Here is a 16,477-nt window from a genome sequence, read left to right on the forward strand (position 1 = left end):
TTTTGTGAATCTTGGATAGCAAAACACAATTGGGCAATAAAGGAAATAATTAGTAACACATTAGGTCTTACAAACAGAAAGATTCTATAAAACCTTCTCTCCAGAAACTTTTAGTTTTAAATATTCAAGAATGTCAGATATTTGAGTTCATTGCTAACAGAAGAAAATATTGATGCCGCATATTTTCTTTACGAACATTGCTTTTTAGAATCTAGTTGTGGTTTTGTTTTTAACTCATTTTTATCCCTATTCAAATGTTCAAAACCAAATCCAAACGTAGTTGACACATAGGTAGTGGAATGTTAACAAACATTTGTTGATCCAAAGTGAAGTATAGCCTCCACATGTGCATAAACCCAACCCAGTTATATAGTTATAGTTATATGCTGCTGACTTCACTTCAGAAACTATAAACACATATTGCAAAACAGCACTGATGGGAACCTCATAATCCAAACAATATTTTCTGGAATGCAATTTATCTTTTTATAAGAAGAAATTAAATTAGAATTATTTTTGAAAATATCTCTGGGATTTTGTGTAATATAATAGAATTTGGCTGGGAGATTCTGTTGCCCTCAGAACTGGCCTCAGATCAGGAAAAAGCTGGGTTCCTTCTTATATAGGGTCAGATTTCTCAAGTAACTGTGTCTGTGCTCACATGAGGCCATAAGGAGCAATCTTTAGTGTTCTGATCTTCTAAACTTTCATATTGTTAGCTAACACCTAAAAAGACCATTTCTATAGGAAAGCAAACTGTTGTGGTCTCTCCCTTTAAAAACATTTAAATCAATTGACACTTCTGGCAAAAATCTCTGGAAAAGTCATAATTTTCCAGAGCCATTTAAGCTAATAAAGAGCTCTCGCCTCTTTTTACTCTTTTTTTTTTCTTCTAGTATCATTTTTCTTGATTTCCCAACTCTTCTGAAAAGGTTAATTAAGGCCATGTTTTTGTTTGTTTGCTTGCTTGTTTGTTTTTTGTCGGTCATGAGGCTTGAACTCTGGGCCTGGATGCTCTCCCTCAGCTCTTCAGCTCAAGGCAATCTATCACTTAAGCCACAGCGCCACTTCCGGTTTTCTGGTATTAACTGGAGATAGTCTCACAGACTTTCCTTCCCTGGGCTGGCTTTGAACCATGATCCTCAGATCTCAGCCTCCTTAGTAGCTAGGATTACAGGTATGAGCCACCACACCCGGCTAAGGCCATGCCTTTTTAAAAACTGAAAATTTGCATCCCCTTTATCTCAGACTGCTTACCTAGCCATCTATATGTTTGAATGGTAAGAAAAATATGAAGCCTAGAGAAACTAGTCTAGTCATAGCTCTGTTCTAGACTACCTGAGTAAACTGCATCTATAATACATCAGATTTCTTCTGCAAAAACAAATGGTTGTGCCAGGCTTACACCTGTAATCCTAGCTAAGGATCTGAGGTCTGAGGATCACAGTTTAAAGCCAGCCTGCACAGGAAAGTCTGTGAGACTCTTATCTCCAGTTAACCATCAGAAAACCAGAGAGGCGGGCTGGGAAGGTGGCTCAGTGGTAGAGTGCTTGCCTTGCATGCCTGAGGCCCTGGGTTCGATTCCTCAGCACCACATAAGCAAAAAGAAAAAATTCGGAAGTGGCGCTATGGCTCAAGTGGTAGAGCGCTAGCCTTGAGCTGAAGAGTTGAGGGACAGCGCCCAGGCCCAGAGTTCAGACCCCACGACCAGACCCAAAAAAAAAAAAAAAGAAAAGAAAAGAAAACCAGAGAGGCCATGTGGCTCAGCTAGTCTTGAGCTGAAGAGTTAAGGGACAACATCCAGGCCTACAGTTCAAGCCCCATGACCAACAACAACAACAAAAGTGATTGTAATAATGCAAATAATACTTCTTTTAATCCAACCATGACCATTTAGTCCTAATTTTCTTGGGGGAATAATGATTCGTGTATGTATACTAATAGAATGAGGATGACCCTATTGCTCTCTTCCTATTTCATTCATCCCAAAGAATCACATGAGCCAGCATCTCCAGGGGAATAGACCAATAGGAGAAATGGATATAGTGTTGAGGTAAGTGGTGTGATTTTTAAGGAACTGTGTGATTGAGGAGGTTGGCAAATCAACAATATGTAGGATACATTATAGGCTGGAGGCAAGAGCTGGTGCTATACCCAACTATGAAAGCAGAAGGAGGACCGAAGTCATCTTAAGAACTTCAACTAAATTGACTTATGGAAGGTTTAATCTTAAACTTTCATAACAATGATCAGATTTATTTGGCCAAATATCTGGTACTATAACCCAACTAAGTTGACATAAATCATAACACTTCAGCTTACAAACCATAACCTCAGGTTGGAAATTATTTCCCCTTTTCTCAGTTACTCAGGAACTTCCTAAAGTTTGCACATCTCCAAGCAGGATGTTGGACATGCCATGATAGGGAGTCAGGATTTCATATGGTGACAGAACCAGTACGCAGCATCTCAGAAGTTCTAACGGGTAAAACACAATCAGGACAGCTTTCATGGGTAGCTGGCTTTTGAGTGAGAAAAGAGGTGCATGGTTGGATTTTCTGATCAGATCATTGCTTAAGCACAATAGGAAATAATTGCTTTCACAAAGCTGCCCATCAGGCCCAGCACCTCCCAGGCCTTAGACCAAAGTGCAATATTTGGTCAGGTTTCGATGGTGCAACTATCTCTTGGAGTACTCAAAGCCTCTTGGTCCTCCACCAGGATCTCACCACCTCCCACTTGAAGATTTCTCCCAATACAGCAAGACAGGTTGCAAAAACACACTTGTCCTTTAAGAAAAGAAAGAAATTTGGGCTAAGAACATGCCATAAGTGGTCAAACTTGACTGGCCAGCAGTAAGCCCTGGTTCAATCTCTAGCACAGAAGGAAAAAAAAGAAAAACTAGAAAATTCAAGAGACATTAAAAGAAAACCCATCACTGCACTATTTGATAAATATTTTAGCATTTAGAAGGAAAAGGATTTAGGGGCTGGGGGTTTAGCCCAGCAGAAGGGCACCCACCCAGCTCGCGCAAGGCCCTGGGTTCAGTCCTCGGCCCTGGGAAAAAAAAAAAAAGTAAAAGCTAGAAGGAAAAGGATTTAGCATTTAGACACCAGTAGCTACTTAGGAGACTCAGATATGGAGCACAGAGGTTCAAAACTAGCCTGTACAGAAGGCATCATCCACAAGACATCATCTTCAAAATAACTGGCAAAGAACAAGGTTAGAAGTGTCATTCAAGTTGTAGGGTGCCTGCCGAGCAAGCCAGTGAACAAGTCATAAATCCTTATGTATATATTTTTACTATATCTATTCACATAAAAGTTTATAGGAAGTAGAATTGATAAGTTAGAGATTATAAATTTAATGCTTTATAAATATAGCCAAATTACATTCTTTAAAAAGTATCCTAATTTGTACTCGCACTGTCACTATAAAAAGGTCCCTATCCCAGAATTCTGTTTGCTGATCTGATTGGATTAAATGGTGTTCTGTTTCAGTTGGCACTTCTCTGATTACAAGAAAGATTGTTTTTAATGTTCACATACACTAGTAGTTTGTTGTATAAAAGCCAAGTCTAAGTCGTCATCTACAGCCCTCCTCCTCTAAATTCTGATATGAAATCTTGCTGAAGGTATAGTTTATTGTTTTTCTAAATCTTTTGAAAATTATTCTCATAAAAAATAAAATAAGATCTGGGAAGGTGGCTCAGTGATAGAGTGCTTGCCTTGCATGCCCTGGGTTCAATTCCTCAGCACCACATAAGCAGAAAAAGCCAGAAGTGGTGCTGTGGCTCAAGTGGTAAGAGTGCTAGCCTTGAGCTGAAGAGCTGAGGGACAGCGCACAGGCCCAGAGTTCAGGCCCCATGACCAAAAAATAAATAAAATTATTCACTTGGTTTAAAAATCATTCTCTTTATTTCTGATGACTTTTTGCCTCCTTGCTAGAGCATGGATAATGTTCCATGGTAATCAGATTTAGCCTTTTGCAGAAATTGTTTTAATTCATCAGGTTAGTTCAAGAGAATTCTCTGAAAATAAAGCAAAGATTGGTAAGGTTTTTCCCTGACTTTGCTTCATTTCTGTAGTGTTCTGAGTGCAGTTATACCACATTCTCCATAACCCCCAACTGCTCAGAGATTGTCTCCTGTGAGTGACTCGTCTCTCCCACACTATTTTGATCATTATATCCCCAGCACCTACCTATTGGCAGAAAGGTAACATTGGAAAAGAAACTTTTATTATATAAAAATATTAAACTTGGAGCTGAGGAGGTAGCAGAGTGCTTGGTTAGCATGTATAAGGCCCAGGTTTGATCTATAGCAACACACACACACACACCACATACACATACACACACCACATACACACACACACACACACCACATACACACACACACACACACACACACACACTTATAGGTCCAAAACATCAGAAACTAATTATAAGAAAAGATTCACCCTAGGAAAATACTGTGTATGAATGATACAGAATGTTAATACGGAAAATAAGGAGTGATCCAAGATATTCCAGTGCAAAACTTGGAGAAGAACATAAACAATTCACACAAAAGTACAATGACTAACAGCTATACAATAACAAAGGAAAACAATTTTCTAACATGTTATTAACAAAAGACAATTACAGTACTCCTTGCTGGCGGGGATACAGCAAGCTGGGGATACACTCCTTTCTTGGTTCTAGAGCTTGAAAACCAAGTTTTAAAAATTGAATGCTAAGCATTCACCCAACTTTTTTCTTTGCATTTTAGCTGGTTTAGACCCTACTGTCCCTAGTACATAACAGAAGTCTTCCATGGGAAAAGAATCCTAAAAAGTGAATATGTCAAGATTAATGTGAAAGTATTACTCTATTACAAGTAAGTAGAAACCTAATATTGAATGTTTATTCTACATGTTCATCAATACTATCTCAGTCATTCATGCTTTCAATCAAATTATCAGTGGTTATAAATGATAAAATTGCTTGCGTTCTTGGATACTGCTTTTATTGTATGTTTCCCAGAGGTACAAAAAGAATAATGAAGCATCAATTGTGTCATGTGTAAATACATAATGTAAACAAAAATTTGCTGTTTCAAAGTCTGTTCCCTCTTTCTAAAGAAGACTCTGTGACAGACAGGGTCTTCCTATGTTGCCCAAACTGGCTGCCAACTCCTAAGCTCAGGAGATGCTCCTGCCTCAACTTTCTGAGCAGCTGGAACTATACAGGCTCAAGTTGCCCTGCTCCATTCTGAGATTTGGCTAGCGATTTTATCATTAGCAGAGAAAATCTACAAACCATGTCAGCTTTCGTAATTGTTGTTTTGTTTTGGTTTGGTTTTTGCTTGCTAATCACAAACTACAATGTGAGCCTCAGTTAAAAAAAAAAAAAAAAAAAGTGTGCCCCGTCACAAAAAGCTCAGCCTGGCCTCAGTGTCTCTTGTTACTTTCCCTTCGTGGAGGACAGATGGTTTTTGTTGAATCCAGACCATAATTAGCATCTGGTAAGACAATGGGCCATATTCTCTTCTCCTGTCCACACAGAGCTACATTGACAACAGCAAGAACTGCTCAGAGATAGAAGCAGATTTTGACTCAACCAGTGCTAAATTCAACCTAATCTTAAGAAGTAAGTTGCTGAGTTTATGTCTAATGAAGGGCAGTTAAAAGTGTCCTTTGAAATTTTCTGAAATTTTCCTTTGTAATTTCCAGCCCAACATATGAAATAATTCCAGATTCAAATGAGCTTCAGAGGCCTTTCTGACTGTAAGAAAGAATTGAAATGACTGTCCAGAGTACATCCAGGATTTCGTGTTATCAGTGGGTAATGTATTGCTAGCCTCCCTTTGGGATTGGTGTGTTCTGTTTTCAGATGACTTTTTGAATGTCCTCTTTCTTCAAAGTAATCCTGAAAGATGAGTCAAATGCTCCATACCCGCTTCCCTCATGGGGAAGCTGGGCAAGTAAGTTTCCTATAATCCCAACACGGAACTATTACATTCTCAGGTGGTTATAGAAAATTAGTAAAAATGGAAATAAAACTTCCTCTATCTCAGGTTATCTTTGTTTAAACATGAAATCCTTTCCATTTCATCAGTCCCTAGGAATTTTTTTTTGACATATGCAAGTTTGGAAACCTTTCTAATTGGCAGCAGTCACTGAGTTAAGAGGAGCATCCTCTGATACTGGTCTTATAGATAGGGCTTAGGGATTCTTTGGAGAATATTTTTGACACCCAGGCATTCCAGTATTTTTTTCTTAGTGAGCTATTTAAAATTCTTGAGTGTTATGCTATGCTTTTCTTTCCATAGAAAGAGATTAAAAATAATCTTAAAGTTGTCTTTATGTCTTGATTTATTTTTACATTGCTGAAGATTGAACCCAGAACCTTGTGCATGCTACACAAGAGTTTTATCAGTGAACTCCACCCTCAGCCAAATCTTAAGAGCTTTTTAGTCCAACTTGTAGTTTTTACAAATGAAAAGCTGAATTCAAATAAATTATGACATGCATAGAGATATTTCTGTGCTGTATAATATGAAGTTCACCAATGTTGTTATATTTTCTGGAGGTACTGATAGTTGAACTCAGGGCTTCACACTAGATAGGAAGGTGCTCTATCACTTGAGCCATCCTACCAGAAGTTTTTAAAAATATGTATCTATTGTAAAGGTGGTGAATAGGAGGGTTACAGTTACTTAAGTAAGGTAGTGAATACATTTCTTTTTAAACACTGTTACCTCCTTCCTCATTTTCTCCTGTTTACCCTTCCATACTCCCCTCCCCCTGCAAGTTGTATAGTTCATTTCCAACATAGTGTCTAGTGATTATCATTGTGTTGCATTAGTTCATCCTTTGTCCTGCTGTTTATGTGATTCCCTTTCCCTTCCATGTATCAGATAAGCTTATATACAAGACAAAGGGTACAGAAGGCTAAATCAGAAAAAAATTAGCAATAACTGCATACGTGACATAATAAGAAGCTCTTGTTTCCAGTTCTTAGAGTTCATTTTGATATGCTTCATTATATATGGTCCTATACATTTAGCAGTTGAGCTATTGTGATCACCTGTTAAGAATATCCTAAACAATTCTACTTATTACAAATGAGGGAAAACATGCAACCTACTTTTCTTGGGACCAGGCTTACTTTGCTCAGTATGATTTTTTCCGTCTTTCCTCACAAATTGGGCAGTATCATTCTTTCTGATGAAAGCATAGAATTCCATTGTGTATTAAAACCACGTCTTCTTGATCCATGATCCATTCATCTATTGAGGGGCATCTGGGTTGGTTCCATAACAGATGTGGTAAATAATGCTGCCGTGAACATGGTTGTACTGGTAGGTTTAGTATGGTCTTGTTTGTGGTCATTTGGGTAAATGCCCAGGAATAGAATTGCTGGATCATAGGGGAACTCTATGTGAAGTCTTTTGAGGAACCTCCATAGTGCTTTCCAAAGTGGCTGAACAAGTTTACACTCCCACCAACAGTGTAGTAGCATTCCCTTTTGGCCACATCTTTGCCAGCATCTGTTGTTACTAGATTTCTTGATTATAGCCATTCTAACTGGGGTAAGGCAAGTCTCATTGTTGTTTTAATTTGCATTTCTTCTATGGCCAGAGATGTTGAGCATTTCTTCATGTATCTATTGGCCATTCTTTTTTTTTTGGGGGGGGGGTGTCCGGTCGTGGGCCTGAACTCTGGGCCTGGGTGCTGTCCCTCAGCTCTTCAGCTCAAGGCTAGCGCTCTACCACTTGAGCCACAGCGCCACTTCCGGCTTTTTCTTTTTGCTTATGTGGTGCTGAGGAATTGAACCCAGGGCTTCAGGCATGCAAGGCAAGCGCTCTACCACTGAGCCACCTTCCCAGCCTCTATTGGCCATTCTTATTTCCTCTTCAGAGAAGTTTCTCTTTAAGTCTTTAGCCCATTTGTTAATGAGGTGGTTATTTCTTTGAGGATTTGTTTTTGGGGGAATACATTTTTGAGCTCTAAGTGTATTTTAGATATAAGACCCTTGTCTATTGTATGGCTAGTGAAGATTTCCCAGTCTGTGGGCTTTCTATTGATCTTGATAGCTATGTCCTTTGCCATGCTGAAGCTCTGCAGTTTCACGCAATCCCGTTTGTCCAACCTTTCTTTGATTTCTTGTGTTTCTGGGTTATTAAGAAAGTTTCCACCTGTGCCACTCTCTGCCTGAGCCAGCTTGAACTGTAATCCTCCTATCTGTGCTTCCTTTGGTCACTGGGTTGACAAGCATATGCCATTGTTACCTGACCTGTATTACCCTACTATTTGTTTGTTCGGATGTTTTTGGTTGTTGTTGTGTTTTTTTGTTTTTTGGGGGGGTTTTTTGGTGCTGGGCCTTGAACTCAGAGCCTAGGTGCTATCCCTGAGATTCTTTTTCTCAAGACTAGCACTCTACTACTGAGCAGTTTATTAGAGATAATAGACTCACAGACTTCCTGTCTGGGGTAACTTCAAACAATGATCCCCAGATCTTAGCCTCCTGAGTAGCTAAGATTACAGGCATGAGCCACCAACTCTATTATTTAAAAAAAAAAAAAACTGTCTTAACATTCTATAAGGATGAATCTTAATTTATTTGTTTTTGAGGAATATTTTATCTCCAGTTTTCCACAACTCCAAACATTTCTTTGATAAATCACTTTGTACATGGATTTAGTCCAGTGTTTGAGTATTTCAGGATAGACATAAGCAGTGAGGTTAAAATTTCAGTGGAAATTATCTTCCTATGATATTATAACTGAGATCTGGGACTAGGAATATGGATCAGTGGAAGAATGTGGGCTTAGCATATATAAATCTTCTGTGAACTCAGCATGTGAACTCACTGGGTTCTATGCCCAGCACCAAGACAGAAAAATAAGGTATTTCACATTATCTATCTGTAATTTACTATTATGGATTATATGAGCTAGGAGTCAAACTTTTTTCTCAATATGAAAGGAGAACATTGGGTATGAGCAGAGGAGTTTGAAATTCCAGAGTTTTGAGTAGATTCTTTTTCATACTGCTATGGTTTGGATGTGGTTTGTCCCCATCCAAACCTATGTTGAAATTTAATTGTCCTTGTGGTAACAGCAGAGGAAAATAGTGCTAATTATGTTATTAAGAGAGATTAAGCAATAGCTTTGGTAAAGTAGCAGGATACAAAATCAACCCACAAAAATCAGTAGCCTGTATATCAGCAGTGTATAAGCAGAGAGGGAAATCAGAAAAATTCCATTTGCAATAGCCTCAAAAAAATAGGAATAAACCTAACCAAAGAAGCAAAAGACCTCTTCCATGAGAACTATTAAAATCTGAAGAAAGAAATCAAAGATGACATCAGAAACCGCAAAGAACTCCCAAGTTCACGGATGGGTAGAATATCATGAAAATGGCCATACTGCCAAAGGTGAGCTACAAATTTAATGAAATTTCCATCAAAATCCCAATGACCTTCTTCACTGAGATAGAGAAAATAATCCAAAAATTTATATGGAATAACAAAAGACCACAAATAGCTGAAGTAATTCTAGGGGAAACAACAATAACAATGCTGCTAGTGTCACCATCCCAAACCTCAAGCTCTACTACAGAGCTATAATCACAAAAGCAGTTTGTATGGGTACAAAACAGGCCGAAAAAATGAGGAAAGGGGTAACAAGCTTGATAAGAAATGTACTTATTACCTTACTTATGTAACTATAACCCCTCTGTGCATCATCTTGACAATAAAAAAATGTTTTTCAAAAAAAAATAGGCCCTTCCACCTCACCCCAGTTAGAATGGCTATAATCAAGAACTCTAATAACAACAGATGCTTGAGGGGATGTGGCCAAAAGGGAACCCTACTGCGTTATTGGTGGGAGTGTAAACTTGTTCAACCACTCTGGAAAGAAGTATGGAGGTTCCTCAAAAGACTCCACATAGAGCTACCCTACAACCCAGCAATCCTACTTCTGGGCATTTACCCAAATGATCATGAACAAGGCTATACTAAAGCTACCAGCACAACTATGTTTATCGCAGCATTATCCACCATAGCTAAGATATGGATCCAACCCAGATGCCCCTCAATAGATGAATGGATCAAGTAATGTGATATGAATTCTCCGCTTCCATCAGAAAGAATCACTCTGCCCCATTTGTTAGGAAATAGAAAGACTTAGAAAAAAAAAAAACATATTAAGTGAAGTAAGCCAATCCCAAAGAAATTTAGATCCCATGGTTTTCCCTCATTTGCAATAATTATTATACATATAGGATAATGTTATCAGATGAGCATAGAGTAGACTAGTGGATCAAAAATTTGGATATAGATACACAATGGAATTTTACTTTTCCATTAGAAAAGAATAAGATTGTGTCATTTACAGGGAAATGGATAAACCTAGAACAAATCATGTTTAGTGAGGTAAGCCCAGTTCCAAGAGACAAATAGTACATGTATCCTTTCATATGTGGAAGCTAGATCCTTTCATGTGTGGAAGCTACATGATATTTGAACACAACCAGATGAAAGGAGCATACCAGACCAAAGACATAACTCTCCTAACGTGTAAAATACTATTTATTGAAATGAATACCAGGAAATGAAACATGGGTTATTTATGTTGTTGTTGTTGTTGTCTGTGTGGATTGTTTAGTTTTTTTTTCTTTTTCTGCTTCAAGGGGGCAAAAAAGGGATGCAGAAAGGGAGGGAGGAAGCATGAACAAATGCAATCATGGTATTCAGTATACACTATGTGGGAAATGAACTATGAAACTATGCAACTATGTGGGCAGGGACAGGAAGGGAAAACTGGGGAAAGTGAAGGAAGGGGTGACATTTTCCAAAAGAGAAATACACACATTACCTGCATTGTGAACAATAACCCTCTGTCTCATACCCTAATAATATCAATAAGATTATAGTTTTAAAAATAATAACAATACCCAAAAAAAAAACAATAAAATTATATTTATTTTAAAAAAAAAAAAACAGGGAATAAGGCATGGTGGCACAGACAAGCCAGCTACTTGGGAGGTGGGGACTACAGGAGCACAGTTCAAAGACAGTTCTTGGAAAGTCAGTCTGAAAAACAAAAAGTAGTTCAAGTAGTTCAAGTGGTTCAAGGGATTCAATCCCCAGTACTGAAATGTGTGTGTGTGTGTGTGTGTGTGTGTGTGTGTGTGTGTGTGTGTGTGTGTGTGTGTGTGTGTGTATCCTCCTTTTGACAAAAAAGTAACTTGGAGATTTTCAAATGCCATTTGATAGAAATTGTGTCATTCTTAGGTTTTTAAAATTCAAAACAATATTAAAAGAGTCACAGTTGAAAGAAATGTTAATTGATTCTGCTTTTGCATATGTCAGTTTTACAAAGGGGCAACATCGTATTACTTCATACATGAATATGATGTACCCCAATCAAATTCACTCCAAATTCACTCCCTCAGCACATAGTCCAGCTGATCCCAGGCAAAAATGAAAACTCCATTTCAAAACTAGCCAGAGAGTGGGGCTGGGAAGGTGACTCAGTGGTAGAGTGCTTGCCTTGCATGCATGAGGCCTTGGGTTCAATTCCTCAGCACCTCATAAGCAGAAAAGCTGGAAGTGGCACTGTGGCTCAAGTGATAGAGTGCTAGCCTTTAGCTGAAGAGCTGAGGGACAGCGCCCAGGCCCAGTGTTCAGGCCCCAACAAAACAACAACAGCAACAAAAAACTAGCCAGAGTGAAAAAGGACTGGGGCATGTCTCAAGTTGCAGATTCAGTAAATACAAATCGATGAGTTCAAACCCAAGTACTCCCCTTCTCTAAATTCACCCACTCTGAAATGCCTCCTCCTTCTCTTAAAACAATTTCAATAGATTTCATTGTTCTATTTTTATACATGCATATCAAGTAAGAAGGCATGGTTTCATTAATATTCTGATTTAGCAAAAGCTACTTTTCAGTGTCCCTCTTTTGTGACAGAGGTCATGAAAAACCAAACTTGGGAGCTACTAGTCATACGCCCACATGGAACACCCTCTGTGGCACAGGGAATTATACAAGCTGTACATTGTAAAGCCAGGGCATGACCAGCCTCTGGCAACATCCTCCAACCTGACTTCTGTGAGGCCATAACAGAAACATAAGACTTCTCATGGAACAATCTCCTAGGACCAGTTGGCTAATCCTTATCCTGGTATCCAGTGCCTGTTCCGGCTCTTCACCTGTCCAGTAGGATTCCTCCATAAAATTCCTAAGCTTGTGCCAGGGAGTTAAAATACTTTCTTGTGGGCCGGGGGGGGGGGGGGGGGGGGGGGGGGGGAGGATGGGAAGGGATGGGAAGGGGAAACAAAGGAGGAGGCTACAATGCTTGATAAGAAATGTACTCATTATCTTGCTCATGTAATTGTAACCCCTCTGTACAGTATTTTCACAATAAAAAAATAAAAAAAAATACTTTCTTGTGCTTACCCCTCCTCCAACATATAGACATGAGAGAGGGCAGAACTGCTCAAGTTCTGTCAAGTCACCTGACTTTCTAATGCCCAACCCTGAAGAGTCTCACTTTAGAAGAAAGCCTTCCTTAAAAGGAAAGGCTGTCCTTGTTGGTGGTATGTTTTAACTCCCTTGAGGTCAGAATCTTACTCTACTCAAAAGAGTTTCTGCAAAGTATCCATGCCACTCTTTTCCTAAAGTATATTCCTCTATAACTGCCATTGTTTGAATAAAAATGAAATTCAAGTCGATTCATGAATTTAACTTAATAAAAATCAGAGACACTCACAGGTGGCTCACATCCGTAATCCCAGCTACTCAGGAGGCTGAGATGGGAAAGCCAAGGTTTGAAGACAACCTTGGCAGAAAAGTCAACAAGACTCCATCTTTAACCAGCAAAAAGCAGGGCTAGAGGCATGGATCAAGTGGTAGAGTACTAGCTAACCAAGCAAGCCAAGGGAGCAAGAGGCCCCTAGTTCAAACCCTGCCAAAAATAAAAAAATAAAACCAAATCAGTGTCACTGTTAACAAACAAGGAGCGCAGTTTATATAAGAAATAAGGAACAGAAGTTTAGATGGCTAAGCTAATAATATTCTCAGATACTGAAAGAATAAAAGGCCCAGGTAATTTTTTTAAGGAATTGACCATAACAATTAATGATGACGTCAATAATGTAAAAAGAAAATGCCTATTTCCTAGGCCCTGTCAAATGAGCTCAATAGGGTTGTTTTCAAAACTTGATTAGATGGGATTAGGTGCATCATCTTGCCTCTGTTTATATTCACAGGTACCAGCATGGAAGACTGATACCTCACCATCCAAATTCTTAGGCAAATTATCCCTCTTAAAAAGCAGTCATAGGGGCTGGGAAGGTGGCTCAGTGGTAGAGCGCTTGCCTTGCATGCCTGAGGCCCTGGGTTCAATTCCTCAGCACCACATAAGCAAAAAGAAAAAGCCAGAAGTGGCACTGTGGCTCAAGTGGTAGAGTGCTAGCCTTGAGCTGAAGAGCTGAGGGACAGCGCCCGGGCCCAGAGTTCAGGCCCCACGACCGGACCCCAAAAAAAAAAAAAAAAAAGCGGTCATAGCCCGGCACCAGTAACTCACACTTGTAATCCTAGCTACTAAGGAGGCTGAGATCTAAGGATCTTGGTTCAAAGCCAGACCCAGCAGAAAATTCCCTTGAGACTCTTATTTCCAATTAACCACTCAAAAACTGGAAGCGACATTGTGGGTCAAGTGGTAGAGCCCTAGCCTTGAGCACAGAGGCTCAGGGACAGTGCCCTGGCCCTGAGCTCAAGCCCCGCAATCGACACACCCAGACACACAAAAAGCAGTCTTATTTTCTGTAATTTCACAGTGTATTTCTGGGACACCCCACTCACTTGGCCACTGTAGAACTAAGATTCCAGCTTTGGCTATTACTATAGCTGTTGTCACAGAGCACCAGGAACTGAGTGCCTTAAATAGTATTGTCTCATGGTTCTTGTAGTCAAGGCTTGCTTCCTTCTGAAGGCTGTGAAAAAGACCCATTCACTCTATGGCTTGTAGATAGTCCAATGTTCTTTCTATATGCATGGCCCTGAGTTCCCAAGTTTCTCTTCTGTTCAGGACTCTAATATTACTAAATTATAGCTCATCTCAATGACCTGTGTGTGTGTGTGTGTGTGTGTGTGTGTGTGCGCGCGCGCGCGCGCCAGTCCTAGCCTTGAACTCAGGGCCTGGACACTGCCCCTTATATTTTCCACTTAAGGCTAAGTACTATACCACTTGAGCCATAGCTCCACTTTGGGCTTTTTGGTAATTAATTGGAGATAAGAGGCTTATGGACTTTCCTGCCTGGTCTGGCTTCAAACTATGATTCTCAGATCTCAGCTTCCTAAGTAGCTAGGATTACAGGTGTGAGCCACCCATGCCAGGCTGTCAATGACCTCCTTTTAACTTAATTACCTCTATAGAGACTCCATCTCCAAATAAGGCCACATTCTGTGGTATCGAAGAATAATCCATATTAGGATCTTAATATCTAAACATCGGAAAGACACAATTTACCCCAAAACACCAAACAACCTCTCTGGTTCTGGCTTCCTAATCTTTCGAGGTGAATGTTGGCCTTACTCCTCCTTAAGGGCTCTTTCAGTCCCACTGTTCCAAGATTTGCAGAGCCCTTGGCAGCTGCCAAGCCTGGCTCCACTATCCACTCAGCTATAAATACAAGAATTTTCCCTCCTTGGTCCTGCCAGCCAGTCCTGGAGTGGGAAATAAGTTGAGGAAATGCTACAAGGGTGGAGTTTTCCTTTAACTTGTTGTCATTTGTATGAGTTCTGTAATGGGACATTCGAGGCATAAGGGAAATAGGGGTCCTGATACCCTACAATAAGTAAGCAGACACCAGTGATACTAGTTCTTTTCCAAAGCTCAAGGTTTTATGTGCACCCACCATGGATGACAAAATAGTTCCAGGAGAGCTGCAGTGTTTTGTTCTCTTGGCCAGTTCATTAGCAACAGAACTGTTACTGGGATGCAATCCAGCTAGGCTGACAGCAGGAAAAGGACAGAACTGGACCAGAGCCCATGCAGCCAAGAGGGATCAAGAGGGCTCAGATGTGCTGACACGCTGGCAAAAAAAAGAAAAAAAAAAAAAGAGGGGGAAAATGGGAGGTGAGGAATAAAATTTAAAAAAAAAAAGTTTTTACAGACCTGATGAGCTGAAGGTAAAGAGGTCACATGTTTTTTCAAGGGACTCAGACAGGAAGGGAGAAAGGAGGGGCTGCAAATCACACAAATTAAAGTCTGGCCAGCATCATCGTTAGTGAGAATTTAGAAAAATTGGGGTTTGCTTACCTATAAATAAAACCATCGGTTTTAGAAACCTAAACGAAGAGCATGTGTGCAAAAGAAACCTATATAAGGAAGCAGAGCTGGACTATAGTTAACGAGAGGCCCAGTACAGCCCACTTCCTTTCTTTGTGCCTTTTTTATTCATCTCTAAATGTGGAGATGGTAATCCGATTGCACTCTTCACTTAAAAATACTTTTCTTCTGAATCACCTGACAAGCTTTTTTTATGTTGTCCCTGCAGGGTGCTTATAACCAGCAAGAGATCTTCCAGAGCCACTTCGTCCGTCTAATAGATCTTTCTGGAAGCTTCCAGCTCCCCAAATGTGAATGCAGTCAGTCTATAGCTTTATTATTCAACCCAACTTTCCTCCTAAAGATTGTGCCAAACCTTGATGCTTAAACTGTGCCATTAGGAGCATCTTGGCTTTCTTTCCATACAATTTGTATTTGTAACTGGGTAGATTTTTACTCTGGGACTTTTATAGCCTTTATAATATTAAAAAGTGAGTCGTGGATCTGCTCTCTGGCTTTTGAGAGGCCTGGACTGGATACTGTATAAGTGTATGTCCGTGTCTTCCCCTGTTTCTACCATGTACAATCATGCAGCTGAAGGTAAAAGGCTATCCCTGTAGCCTCATCTCCGCTATTTGAGGCCAAACATGTAACTGATGAAGCAGGCAGATTCCTGGCTACACTGTGACTAAACAAAGGGTCACTGCATACACAAAACCAGGACACTGGTAAATTCACCATGAAAAGAAAAGTCTGGTGTCAGTGGGTTGAGGCTGAACTATAATAACTTTTAATGTTCCTCAGTTGAGTTATTCTTAATTTATACTTCTCAAATGCTACATTGTAGTCAGGTATGGTGATATATACCTGCAATCAGCAATTGGAAGGCTGTGACAAAAAGATCATGAATTCAAGACCGGTCTGGGCTCTGTTGTAAAACCTGTTGAAACAACAAAAACAAAGAACCAACAAAACAAAAACGAAAGTCATATTTTGTTGTCTCTTCCTGTTAAATATATACAGATAGTGACTCTTGCTTCCTATCTATCAAATACGACTCTTAGATAGGGTACCTGGCTTTTTAAAAATCAATGATTTATCCATTCATTCCAAAGCAAGGATAGAGTGTGTTCCACTTCAATCATGAGT

At 39.7% G+C, this 16,477-nt stretch overlaps 1 long non-coding RNA gene across 1 annotated transcript; it reads left to right on the top strand.

The window, feature by feature from the left end:
- The first annotated feature begins 1,866 nt into the window (after window positions 1-1,866).
- LOC122117213 lies at window positions 1,867-16,242 on the top strand. The gene is made up of 5 exons (XR_006149110.1): window positions 1,867-2,053; window positions 4,772-4,879; window positions 5,547-5,631; window positions 5,715-5,826; window positions 15,558-16,242. It is a non-coding gene; the product is annotated as an uncharacterized LOC122117213 (long non-coding RNA).
- The last annotated feature ends 235 nt before the right edge of the window (window positions 16,243-16,477 follow it).

Source organism: Dipodomys spectabilis, unplaced genomic scaffold (genome assembly GCF_019054845.1).
Source record: "Dipodomys spectabilis isolate Male_0828 unplaced genomic scaffold, ASM1905484v1 ptg000140l, whole genome shotgun sequence".
NCBI classification, from domain to species: domain Eukaryota; kingdom Metazoa; phylum Chordata; class Mammalia; order Rodentia; family Heteromyidae; genus Dipodomys; species Dipodomys spectabilis.